A 14,691-nucleotide genomic window follows, 5' to 3' on the forward strand; every position below is an offset into this window, starting at 1 on the left:
ATCTAAAGAAAATCAAATAATAGACAGAAGAGTATATATTTCATTTACAAGAACATACATATCAATTACAAAACTCAATTACACTCATTAAATATTAAAAGGCAAACACATAACAAGTTTTCATGTTATACTGAGAAAAAAAATAGCAAAAACTAAATGATAATCTGTCCAAACAAATGGAAATTTTAAAATAATATTAATGTATCAGGAATTTAATTGAAAATATATTAATTTATTTAAGCAATATGAACTGACTCCAATAATATGCTCTAACCTTTATACATTAATAGAAGATAGAGATAGATATTATTGATAAGGAAATCACACAAAAATAATATAAGGCAGTGAGTAAACACATAAAGTGGGACTGGGAAAATGTGAATTACAAAGTACAAATGGGACTCTTGAGCACCTAGCTTCAAGAATGGAGCAATGGTCTTCTGGTGCATCTATTTAAATTGCTATATCAATACATGCTAAATTATATAAGAATCTAATCCTGCAATGTGGAAGAGGTCTGATTGTGGTACTTGTAAGTCACAAATATATGACAACACCAGAAAGTAAGATATTTATATGTTCCTCATATGTTTCCTCATCTTGAAATCTACTCCACCTTCAACATCAACTCCGATGTCAACTCTGACTCCTCTATTTCTTTTACACCGTGTCTTAGTCTATCTGGGCTGCTATAAGAAACTCCATAGGCTGAATAGCTTATAAATAACAGAAATTTATTTTTCACACTTCTGTGGTAGGGGAAGTCCAAGATCAAAGTACCAGCAGATTTAACATCTGGTGAGAGCCTGCTTCCTGGTTCATAGATGGTCATGTTTTTATTCTGTCTTCACGAGACAGAGAGGAAAGGATCTCTTTGGGGCCTCTTTCATAAGAGAACTATTTCATTCATGAATGGATGGCCCACATGACCTAATGACCTTCAAAATGACCTGCCTCCAAATACCCTCACACAGGGGATTAGATTTCAGCATATGAATTTGGAATGGGCACATTTAGTCTATAAAACACTGCATACTAAATTTAAAAATTATTTTCAAGATAAATACTAAAAACAAGCAACTTGCACTATTCCACTTCTACCCTGACAGTTCAAGCCACCTTTTCTCATCTGGACTTCTGCAAGAATCTCTTGACAGGTCTCTCAACCTTGCTACTTCTACTTTTGCCTTCTATAGTCTACTGTCCCTCAGTATGTAAAGCATGATGATTTTATAATATATTTCAGACTATATTGCTTACTTTTGCACTGGTCCACTTTCTCACTTAGAGTAAAACCTACATGATTTATCTTACCCCATGAGGTTCAATGATATACACATGGCTCATTTTCTCACTAAGCGTCTGCTCGCTTGTTACTTTGAGAGGCATCCACCTGACTCTGATTTATTTTCTTCCTAGCACTCAGTATGATGTCAATTTTCAAAATTATGTTGTCTTTGTTTTTCTCTAGAAAACAAACTTCACTAGACCAAGGAGCTTAGTTGTTCACAGTGGGACTCTGCAGGCCTAAAATACTAGTAATTGAGGTTTTAAAAGTAACGGCAAAAACCTCAATTATTTTGCACCAACCTATAGTACTTGGTTCTTAGTAAATATTTAAATATTTACCTCTGATTGCTGGAATTATGAGTGAACTTTTAGGCATAAATATTTAAAATATTTTAAAAGATAGCAAATTAACAAACCAAAGTTAATCATGGAAAGAGAATCAAATGAAGATAAAAATACGTTTTATTAAAAAATTTATTTAATATTACATATCTATTTTTGCAAAACTAATGCATATACATGGTAAAAATAATCTAAACTGCAAACACAGTACAAAAGATAACAGTGGCAGCCAGGTTACATGAAAGACTAAATGGCAGGCATCAAATTAAATATTAATATATATTGAAAGTGACTGAAATGTTCTCCAACTCACAGATATTATATTTTTTTCTATTTACAGGGCAGAACATTGTGACCCTATAGCTTTCAATTTTTCATATTACTGTAAGTGAACAGTAAACACTGACTATCATGCTTGTACCATGAATCTGAACACTTGCCAAAGATAGTTACAAAATGGCTTAATGTGATTGTCTGGTCCTTCTCCAATCAAATATGTCTCAGAGGAGAATTATTTAGTGAAAACACAGCTCTTGAATCTTTCAAGCTGAATGCGTGGAAGACATAAAAGAAGAATGGGCTGGTCAAATGCCAGCAGAAAATTGTTTGTTTCTAATATCCAGTCACAATTGATAGTTCTATTGAATGAATTTACTTTTGAATCAAATTTCAGCTTTTTGTTTGTTTTTAAACTGTAGGTGTACATATTTAAGTTTTAAACAAATGGTATTTCAATAGCTTACTAAAGTCCCTATAGTAATATTAACCTTACTTATATCTATACTCAGACAGTATTAAAAAAAATACATTGTGGCTAGATCAAAAGAGAGCTCCAGTGAACATTATCTCCAGCTAAGAAAATGCATAAATATTCTACCATTGTCCAATACTATAGATTTTTTTTAAAATTATAAATTATGATTATTTTCTTTAGACATCTTTTCTCTAAAATCTAATAATTATAGTATTTAATTAAGAAAATAAAATGAGTACTATCTGTTTGGGATGAGCAAAATAATTAATATTTAGTCATCTGAAGCTGAAATTATGACCAGATGCTTTGCTTTCTTTATTGAGAGAATAAATAAAGAAACACTTTGCCTGTGGATCATTAGCGTGAGACCACAAACCCTGAACTATTCGCTTTTGTATTTGCTATCACAAACAAGCAAAACTTGCGAAACTTTTCTGGGTTAAACAGCTAATACTGTTTATATTGAAGCTTTTGAAGATATATCTTACTGCTTAAAAGATTATGGTACTTTGTATTTATTGAATTTCTTTTGTTTATTGTGAACATAGTGCATATTTGTTTTACAAAGTGGAGACAGCACTATATAGAAACTGGAGAAGAAATCACTCACAATTCCAGCAACCAGAGGTAAATACATTTAACATTTTAGCATATGATGACAATTGCTAGCAGAAAGGATATGCAGGGAGGAGAGAGATAGAGAGAAATGAACAGATATTAGATAGGTAGATGATGATATGACAGATGATTCAGAGGGAGAGAGAGAGAGAATGAATGGGATAGTGAGTTGAATCATGGCCTCCAAAAAGATATGTTTATGTCCAAGACCTAATGACCAGAACCTGTGAATGTAGCTTTATTTGAAAAAAAGGTCTTTGCAGACATAATTAAGTTAAGGGTCTCAAGATGAGATCATCATGAAATATTGAGATGAGCCCTAAATACAATGACAAATGTCTTTATAGGAGACATACAGAGGTGATTCACATGAGGAAAAGAGAAGGTCATGGGAAGATCAAGTTAGACTGGAGTTAAGCAGCCACAAATCAAGCAAAGCCTGGAACCACCAGAAGCTGGAAGAAGGTTTTTCTCTAGAGCCTTCTTAGGGAGTGCTGACACCTTGATTTTGAACTTCTGGCCTTAGAACTGTGAGAAAATAAATTTCTGCTATTTTCAGCCACCATGTTTGTAATCATTTGTCAACAGCAGTCCTCAAAAATTAATACAGATGCAATTAGCATTATTTTTTTCACACATTGTGGTAGATACTTTACATAGATGGTATTGTAGGAATCCTTCTCTTTGCCCAGACCAACTTAAATACACCTGGTAAGATCATAAGTTATTTCAAAGAGAGGTATATTTCATGTATACTTTTGCTTTGAGATAAAGAGAAAGTTTAGTACCTAGATGATTGGTTTGGGGGAGAAGACAAAGATTACAAGCCATAGAAACAAGAAGCTGGTCTCTGGCTGAGCCTACTGATGGATCCCAGTACAGAGAGACTGTAATCAGAAGCATAAGTGTTATGTTAGGTACAGGTTCAATTACCGTTTATTTAGAGACAATATATGGCATGTAATATGGAGATATGCATTATTTTCACTTATTGAAGTTCTGATGTCACTGTGAAATCTGATAAAATCTGATAAATCAGTTATGGTGTCTGGTTATTGGCAAAAGTCATGAATCTTGGTGAGAAATGGTGGACAGTTACTCTAGAAATGGCATGGTGACACTCATAGCAGGATCAGACTTGTTTGTGAATGCACAGGAAGAGCCTCTGGGGTTTCATAAAAAACTTTCAAACAACTTAATTATAGAGGAGAATAGGGAAAAGGAAATAAGAAAAGTAAAATGTGAGTGACTGTTAATGTGACAGTATCAAAAACCTAAAAGGCCTAGAGCATTTGGGTTTATAATTAACCTATTTAATTACTATAACATCTCTTCTGGGAGACATACACATATGACAAACCAGTCTCTAAATGCAAATTGCAATTTGGTGAGAAAATAATTAGGTGTGGGCTTAATAACTATTCACATAACCTTTTATTTCAATATAGTAATCCTTTTCCCTTGGTATCCATGAGTGGGACTGGTTCCAAGACCCCCTGCATGATCAATTCCCTTATATAAAATGGTGTAATATTTGCACATAATCTATGCACATCCTCACATATAGTTTAAATCATCTCTAGATTACTTATAATTAATACAGGCCGGGTGCAGTGGCTTATGCCTATAATCCCAGCACTTTGTGAGGCTGAAGGCAGGAGGATCGTTTGAGCCCAGGAGTTCAAGAACGGTCTAAGCAACATAGCAAGATCTCATCTCTACAAAAATTAAAAAACAAAAATAGGCTGGCACAGTGTTTTCTGTCTGTAATCTCAGCTACTCAGTAGGCTAAGGTGGGAGGATCGCTTGAGCCTGGGAGATGGAGGATACAGTGAGCCGTGACTGCAACACTGCACTCCAACTTGGGCTACAGAGTGAGAACCTGTCTTCAAAGCAAAAACCGAAGACAACGTAAATACTATGTAAATAGTTGTTATTCTGTATTTTTTATTTGCATTATTTTTATTATTGCATTTTTTAATTTTTTACTTTTAAAAATATTTTTGATTCACAGTTAGTTGAATCCCCAGATGAGGAACTCACAGTTATGGAGGGCAAACTGTAGTTTTGGTTTGGTTTGGTTTGGTTTGGTTTGGTTTGGTTTGGTCTGGTTTGGTTTGGTTTGGTTTGGGTTTCACCGTCTTCTGTCCACTAGAGGGCACATGTCACTTGTGTTCACTTCTGACTTCCAGTTCTGTTGCAGAAACGCCCATGTCATCTATCCATAATGAGAGTAAAACCCAAAAACCATGCAAAAATAGCCAAAAGCAAGCTAATGTACTTTTCTAACATTAACATTAGAAAAAGCAGACATCTAGGCAATATGCTTTATTAAAGATAAAAGGTATATTTCATAAAGTTTAAGGGGATTTCCATCAGGAAGATACTACAATTATATATCTTAAATGTACACCTAATAGCGTAGGTTAATGAGAATTTAAAAACTGAAGGAATAAAGATGAAATAGAAAATTGACAATCATGGTGACATACTTTAACATACCTCTTTTCAATAGCAAATAGAAAAATCAACAAAAATTAGTAGGATATGGAAAGCTAAAAATGTTTAATAAACTTGAACCAACCAATATTTAAATATCAATTTACCCAGTTTTGACAGAATGCACAATTTTCAAGTGCAGTTGAAGCATTTACTCAAACATAATATGGTGGCATAGACACAGCTTCAAAAGAATTAGATCCCTGCATGCAATTATTCACTGCAATGGTTGAAATAAGCTATAAATGAAAATAACAAAAGATAATAAGAGACAAAGAATCAAACCTTTGACCAAGACAGAGTAACAGAGACCAGATTTAATACTGTACCTGTAACAACCCAAAAAACTAGACAATATTTACAAAATAACAATTTTCAAGAATGAACATCAGCACATGAATGACAGGGTCGCTGAAGAAAAGGAAAAAGAAATGAAGTGAGCCCTAAGATTAACAGGCTTACTGCATGAAGAGGAGTTCCAATCTGTATTGTACAAAGAGGATTTCAGGTGGGGCATACGGGGTTCTCTGAGTTTAGGATGGAGCTAAGAGTCCTGGGAAACTAAGGAGATGCAGTATCAGGGAGGAGAGAGATCCATAGAGAGGGAACTCCAAAGACATTCCAAAGATTCCCCAGGAGTATTCCTCAGGGTACCACTCACTATGTGTGTGAGGAAACTAACCTAAGCTGGGGCAGAAACTATACAAAATACTTAGAGGAAACTGTGCCCAGCACTCAGCTAGAGCTGGGAAATACTGCCTGTTCCCATCAGCCAGAGTGAAAATCTCATAATTCAAGAGGGACTCTGTAAAGTGCTAAGAAGGTCTTGCCTAAATTGCGGAGAATGAAAGTATTCCTGGATTGAACACACTGAACACTGTGATTGTCTTATCTAACAAATCTCAAAAGCAAGTCTTGAAGGAATAAAGTGTTTCCAAATAACTGGATCTCAGAACAAGGCTGAAAAATACACACACACACACACACACACACACACACACACACGCATACACTTTCCATTAAATAAGGTAAAATTAACAATGTCTGACATCCAGTAAAAAATTACAAGGTAGGCCAGGCACAGTGGCTCACGCTTGTAATCCCAGCACTTTGGGAGGCTGAGGCGGGCGGATCACCTGAGGTCAGGAGTTTGAGACCAGCCTGACCAATATGGTGAAACCCATCTCTACTAAAAATACAAAATTAGCCGGGTGTAGTGGCTCATGCCTGTAATCCCAGCTACTCAGGAGGCTGAGGCAGGAGAATCGCTTGAACCCAGGAGGCGGAGGTTACGGTGAACCAAGATCTGCCATTGCACTCCAGCCTGGGCAAGAAGAGCAAAACTCTGTCTCAAACAAAAAAGAAAAAAAGAAAAATAATTACAAGGTTTATGAAGATTCGGAGACACAACCCAAAATGAGATGAAAAATCAACAGTTTTGAACTAACTAGGCTTACATGGATTCATAATTAACAGGCAATATTAAATAACTGTATTCTATATGTTCAAAACCTTCAATGTCTAAGATAAGAAAATATCCTGACTAGTATTAAGAAGATAAGACATTTCAAATAACTATAACATTCTGAACATTCTGAATAACTATAACATTCTGATACATGATTTCTCATGTGAAAAAAGTATTTGCCGTATCTTTAATGAACATCATCATTAATGATGAAGTATTGAAATGTGTCCTCCAGAGATAAGAAATAGGAAGATGATGCCTGAAATCATTTCTATTCAGCACTTTAGTAGAGGTTTTAGTGCAAAAAGCCAAAATAAAGAATTGAATGAATGAATGAGGAGACAGATATAGATAGATAATGAACAGAATGGTATTTGAAAAAGAGAATAGTATAGATATAAGTATAGATGATATAGATATAGATGATACAGATTAAATGATCCAACTGAATGCAAAACTAAATTATGGTTCTATATAGAAGCAACAAATGGAAAACTCTAAACAGAGAAAAAAGGTAGTATTTATCTCACACATAAAAAATGTTGGGCCAGGCATGGTGGTGGCTCACACCTCTAATACAAGCACTTTGGGAGGCCAAGGTGGGTGGATCACTTGAGGTCAGGAGTTCGAGACCAGCCTGGCCAACATGCTGAAACCCTGTTTCTACTGAAAATACAAAAACTAGCCAGGTGTGGTGTTGGGAGCCTGCAATCCCAGCTACTCGGGAGGCTGAGGCAGGAGATTCACTTGAGCCTGGGAGGTAGAGGTTGCAGTGAGCTGCAAGAGAACCACTGCACTCCCACCTGGGCAACAGAGTTAAACTCTGTCTTAAAAAAAAAAAAAAGTTAATTATAAATCTAACAAAACATCTTCAAAACATTTACACTAAAACCTATAAAATAATATTTAGTACAATTAGATACTTAAATAAATTTAAAGTGATAAAGTGATGCCTTTTCATGGATAGTCTCAATATCATAAAAAATGTTTATTTTCTCAAATTGAGTGATGTCATAGTCCATTTGTACTGCTATAACAAAATACTGGAAACTGAGTAACTTATAAACAACAGAAATTTATGTTCTCACTGTTCTGAAGGGTAGAAAATCCAAGATCAAGGCGTCAGCAGGTTGGTTGTCTGGAGAGGGCTATTAATTGCTTCCAAGATGACACCTTATTGCCGTATCCTCTGAAAGGAAAGAATGCTGTGTCCTCACATGGTAGAGGAGACAGAAGGGGTTCAAAAGGACCAAACTTTCTCCATCAAGCCCTTTTATCATGGCATTAATCCACCCATGGGGGTTGGGACCTTACGATCTAAATAATTTTCCAAGGCCCTGACTTCCAAGACTGTTGCATTGGGAATGGAGTTTCCATCACATGAACTTTGGCGGACATACTTAGACCATAGCCGTTGATAAATGCAGTACACTGTCACTAAAGTTTCTGGGAAACATGAGTGTTTAGATTGTAAAAATTATCAATATAAAACTTATCAAGAGAAAACAAGGCACAAGGCATATCGATGGAACATAATAGAAAGCAAAGAAAGAAATACACACACATATACCTGCATCTGATTTAGGACTGTAGAAACCTATTCGATAAATGGTGCCAGGTAATTTGGTTATTTATATGGAAAATAATAAACTTCTAATGGATTATACACATGTGACAGGTAAATTAATTAATGCTTCTAGAAGAAACAAGAGGGTAATAATTATCTTGAGATAGGTAAAACATTCTTAAACATTACACCAAAATCTCTTTTAGTAAAAGTAAAATGAAAATTAGATATAGTAATAATTTTATTTTTAGAAGTAACAGTATAAATGGCGTGAAAAATTTCCAAAGAGTAAGATATATACATCTGACTTCTTTCCCAAAATGCATAAAAGTTGGTAAAGGAAAGATGTAACCTCCTTACCCCAATTGATAAAAATCTTTACCAGACATTTCACACAAAATGATACTCAAATGGTAAGTAGGCATGTGAAAAGGTGCTCAACAATATTAGTCAACATAGAAATACAAATGAAAATACAAACAACTACACACCCACCAGAACAGCTACAATGGAAAAGGCAGACAATACCAGTGTCAGTGAAATGTGACACAATTGAAACTTAAAATATACTGATGTGGTGTACATTTATTTAACCTCTTTGGAAAACAGTTTGGTAGTATCTGCTAAAGTTTTGTATGTAACAAGTAATTTAGCAAGTCCATGTCTATTTATACACGTGAAAAATTTATATTCATAAATACATTTCCCCAAAGACATGAACAAAATTGCTGATAGCATTTATTACTTTTAATAACCTTAAAGTGATGGAACAACAACCATGTAAAAACTAAAATAAAGCTAGATAATGCTGATATATTTATATATGGAACACTCGATATTGCAAAGATAGTATGTCTCTCTAAATCTAAAAGTCCTAATTTAAATTCAACTCTATATTTAGGAAACTCTAAAACTTACTTCTAAAATTTATTAAGAAGAATTAAAGCCAAGTAAAGTTTAACAGATAAAAATTAGGAGAGGATCTTGACTAAATACATATTAAAATACTATAAAGTGGTAGTAATTTAAAGAGAACAGTCCTGATATAGAAATCTAAAATATAGCAATTTAAGAGAGTAGAAGTTCAGAAAAAGACTTTTGTATACATAGGCATATGTTGTGTAAAAAAAAAAAAAAAAAAAAAAAGGAAAAACAAAAGAGAATAATATTGAGATAACTGGCTATTCATTTTAGAAAAAGTATCATAAACAGATATCATAAAATAGAAAGAATAAATCCCAGAAAGGTTAAAAATCTAAGTTTGAAGCTACATAGGCTTCTTATGTCTGCTAATGGGTGTCACAATTATTAGAACAATTTTAGTAATGAAAAAAATTAAACATGCTGGATAAACTATTAAAATATCTTAGCACCAAAAGACTAAAATAAATACTGAAATCAAACTATACTAAAGTCAACTAAAAAGGAAATGGAACCCAACTGAACACTGAAACTCTTCTCCTTTTCGTTTTTTTTCTAAGAGGCATTTGTAAATCTCAGCAAGTTGGAACTCTGGTTCTGATGAGCGCCTAAGATGAACGGGATGTAAATCAAATTCCAGAGTCCATGCTGAGGATTCAACTCATCACATGACGAGGGAGAAATCCAAAATTATACACCTCAGTGGAAGCAAGAACCAGAATTAAAACAGTTATCATGCAGATTTACAGCCTGTGTTTGCATGTTCTCAAAAACTCAAGGAAGCTCAAGCCATCACATTGTTTTAAAGCAGTTCTAGACTGCAAACACCTTTGCGAGTACAGCAGAGGTGGTTTGGCAAACTCTCTACAAATAGATTTTGAAATGACTAACACAGGCTCAATGATATATGGTACACTAGAAAACAAGGAATAATGCCTGTGTAGAAACTGAAATGCCAGTCAGGAGAAATATATATGTGAACACTTCAAATACTGAAATGAATGAATGTTTATTATTTAAAAAAATAAAACCATTGTAACTGCATGTAAAATAACGGAAAAGTTTGAACATTTCTGAAAGAAATTACAGAAAGTGTCACTGAAGATTTTAGAAAGTACCAGTTAGTGTTTCTGAAAATAAAAACTCAATAACAGAAACTTAAAGTCATATCAATTTAAAGCTTAGTAGATAGGAGGGGTTCAGGTTTCACTACAGCAGTGTAAGCCCTTGGAGCACATCTCTTCCACTGATCACAACTAAAATTTGGCTAAATGAATGTTTATTAAAAGCTATCTGAAAAATCTGAAAATTAAAGAAGGTGAATTGTGGAAGAGAGTGAAACTTTGAGAAGCAACTCTCACCAGGTTGCCTTTTCTGTTTTCTGGTTTGGATTTTGTTCTTTCCTAACTGTGGTTGGACTTCAGTCTTGGGCTCTAATCACAGTGATGTCAGTTGGTAGAACATGGTAGGCTCACTGCCCTGTTCATGGCCAGAAAAACAAACAAATAAAAACATTGAAAGAAGCCCAGGCAGACTGGAGCGCGAGCAGGAAATCCAGAAGTAGAGAAAGTCAGGGAAGGGGATCCTTTGTTTTGCAAATGTACCCATGTGTCACAGCCTAATTCCCAAACCATACATATGTGGGACCAAAATCAAACCTACGAAAGCCTCTGAGAACTAAACTTTGATTTGAACAACCCACACAAGCTTCAACCAGAGGCCAGGAGTATGACTGTCTGTCTACTGTATATAAATGGGGAAAATTCATTGTTCTCCGTCCCTCACATATGACGTGTCAGCTGCTCAAGAGGTAGGAGATTTTTCTATCTGGCTTTTATTGTGTTGACCCACAGATAGGTGTGGGGTAAGGGAAGCCGATATGCTCATAATTTACTATCAAGCAAGTAAGAAAAAGCCCGTCTTTGATTGACAGCACCTGTCTATACATTTGGGACAAAATAATACAATTTAAAAGATAAATATTAAATAACCAGCAAAGGAATCGTCAGTTTTGATCACGTATTCTTCATTCCATGAATCAACTTTTGTTTTGGTTACTTGGTTTTTTTATTATTAATATCATTTTATTTGCTTTATCATTAATTCCAGCTTTAATTCTTATTTTTAAGAAATTTAAATAATTGTTTTTGATTTTTGCACTGTCTGTTGCTGCTTCTCAATATCCACATTAAATCTTCAAATTTTCTTTTTGAATAATACAAATTTAAACATGAACAATCATATAAGAAAGAACAGGGTGTTTTTTCTTCCTCATCTCCTATGATAATAATATCTTGTTAGGTATGAGATGCTTCAATCACAGATCTTCTATTTTGAAGCCCTTGTAAAACTGTTTTTATTTTCTATCTCCCTAATTTCCAGATGGAAGGTTCAATACTAGTCTGATTTTTTTTATTATAACAAGTAATGCACTAATTCTGCATCATTGGGATTCAAAAATTTCTTTAGGAACTTTCCTGCAACGGATACCTTTCAATTACACTGTTCTGGGTGAAAAGGTGTTAATCTTTCTCTCTTTCTCTCATATTATTGTTCATATTTTGTGTGAATTTTTTTTTTAATATTTGTTGATACATTTTCCCAAATGAATGTGTTATTGGTTATTGGCAATGATAACTTGGTTATTGGCAATGATATACCTTCAAAAAATGTCAGTTGTGGCCGGCGCGGTGGCTCACGCCTATAATCCCACCACTTTGGGAGGCCGAGGCGGGTGGATCACGAAGTCAGGAGATGGAGACCATCCTGGCTAACACAGTGAAACCCCGTCTCTACTAAAAAATGCAAAAACAAAAAAAACTAGCCTGACGTGGTGGCGGGCGTCTGTAGTACCAGCTACTCGGGAGGCTGACGCAGGAGAATGGCGTGAACCCGGGAGGCGGAGCTTGCAGCGGGTCCGGATCTCGCCTCGGCGCTCCAGCCTAGGCAACAGAGCGAGACTCTGTCTCAAAAAGTAAAAAATAAAAAAAGTTGCATGTTTTAATTTGCAAATCATGTTTTTGAATTCTATAAATAACTTTTGTTGTTTTTCTTCTTAAAATTTTTCATTACTTGTATAATTATATTTTTTTCTTTTTCTTTTTTTTTTTTTTTTTTGAGATGGAGTCTCCCTGCCTCACCCAGGCTGGAGTGTAGTGGCGCGATCTCGGCTCACTGCAAGCTCCGCCTCCTGGGTTCCGCCATTCTCCTGCCTTGGCCTCCCAAGTAGCTGGTACTACAGACGCCTGCCACATGCGTGGCTTTTTTTTTTTTTTTTTTTTTTTTTTTTTGGTATTTTTAGTAGAGAGGGGGTTTCACCGTGTTAGCCAGGATGGTCTCGATCTCCTGACCTCGTGATCCACCGGCCTCGGCCTCCCAAAGTGGTGGGATTACAGGCGTGAGCCACCGCACCCAGCCTATATTTTCTTTATTTTCCATTGACCTACCTCAATAGGATTATCTATTCCTATTTTTCAATTATGTAGATCTCTCAAATTGTTGAGTTCTCTAAAATGAAGGTTTTTTTCTTTAACTTTTTATGTAAGTGGATGTTATTCTTCAGAAATCTTCAGGAAGATGAAATCACTTGGATAGATTAAACTTGTAGGTGGTAGAATACAAGGTAGAAGGGTCTGTTCGAGTTCCTCAATGGCAAAAGATGAAAATTGACTTTCTGCTATGGGGTAGTCAAAGAAACATCTTTGTTCCTGGTCCTCTGTAGATGCAAAAGGTATCTATTAGTAATAGATATCTAGTAAAATAGCAGTACTATTAATAGTAGATATCTACTGAAGGATAAACTTTCACTGCTTTTTATCATATTTATATAGAACATGTTGTTATATAATCACTCTGCTTATTTTGCTCCTCCATGCTATTTTCATTATTTCATTAAAAAAAGAGAGAGATTGGGTTTTGAATGGCATTATTTCAGTCCACCACTTTAGTCTGTTCTTCAGAGATGTGTACCACCATTTGGCACCACACAGGAAAAGGTACCTTAAGCGGACCATTCTTCTTGTGCCAAAGTCCATTTGAGTGGCACTTACAGGAGAAGCAAGAGAAGACTAGTCATTGTTACAGAAATAGATAGCCAATATGCAGTTCTCTGACACTGACTCTTTTATTCTCTGTCTCTCCCCAGCTCCTGAATGCCTCACAACTACTCTGTTTTCTCTTTTGCCTACATATCCTGGCTTGAGATTCCCCGAAATTCTCTCCAGCCTGCTAGGTAGTTAAGCCTTCCTAAGCAGTTATGGTAAGGAAGGTAGAGTCTTACCTCAGCCTTTGGATTTTCAGCTGTGAAATATTTTATTTCTAAAATTTTTATTTTTTAAACTCAGAGGTACAATATTGTGTTACACTTTTTCGTTAATTCATAACAATTATCCTGACATGTTGTGAACAGTGCAATTAGTTTTGTTGTATTATTGTTTCCCTTTCATTCTTCATTTAAGCATCCATTCCTTCTTCTATATAAACACTACTGTATGGATTTAATAAGAGTCCTAAGGTAAATGTTTATCTTCAGAAAAATATATAAGGTAATTTTGGGCCAATTATAAGTATATGCTGTACTAATTATATAAGTTTTATATGTATATTTGTAGTAATCTGTTTTAGCTTTTACTCAATATTCCTTTTTTTAATTATACTTTAAGTTCTAGGGTACATGTGCACAACGTGCAGGTTTGTAACATATGTATATATGTGCCATGTTGGTGTGCTGCACCCATTAACTTGTCATTTACATTAGGTATATCTCCTAATGCTATCCCTCTCCCCTCCCCCCACCATATGACAGGCCCCAGTGTGTAATGTTCCCCATCCCGTGTCCAAGTGATCTCATTGTTCAGTTCCCACCTATGAGTGAGAACATGTGGTGTTTGGTTTTCTGTTCTTGTGATAGTTTGCTCAGAATGATGGTTTCCAGCTTCATCCATGTCCCTACAAGACATGAACTCATCCTTTTTATGGCTGCATAGTATTCCATGGTGTATATGTGCCACATTTTCTTAGTCCAGTCTGTTAGTGATGGACATTTAGGTTGGTTTCAAAACTTTGCTATTGTGAATAATGCCACAATAAACATATGTGTGCATGTGTCTTTATAGCAGAATGATTTATAATCCTTTGGGTATATAAGATCTATTATTTATACTGTGTGTATGTCTGGTTTGTCACTACTCTTCATTTAGTAATTATTTATCCATAACCTGGATGATGGATGTA

The sequence above is a fragment of the Papio anubis genome, chromosome 3, assembly GCF_008728515.1.
Source record: "Papio anubis isolate 15944 chromosome 3, Panubis1.0, whole genome shotgun sequence".
In the NCBI taxonomy this organism is placed as follows: domain Eukaryota; kingdom Metazoa; phylum Chordata; class Mammalia; order Primates; family Cercopithecidae; genus Papio; species Papio anubis.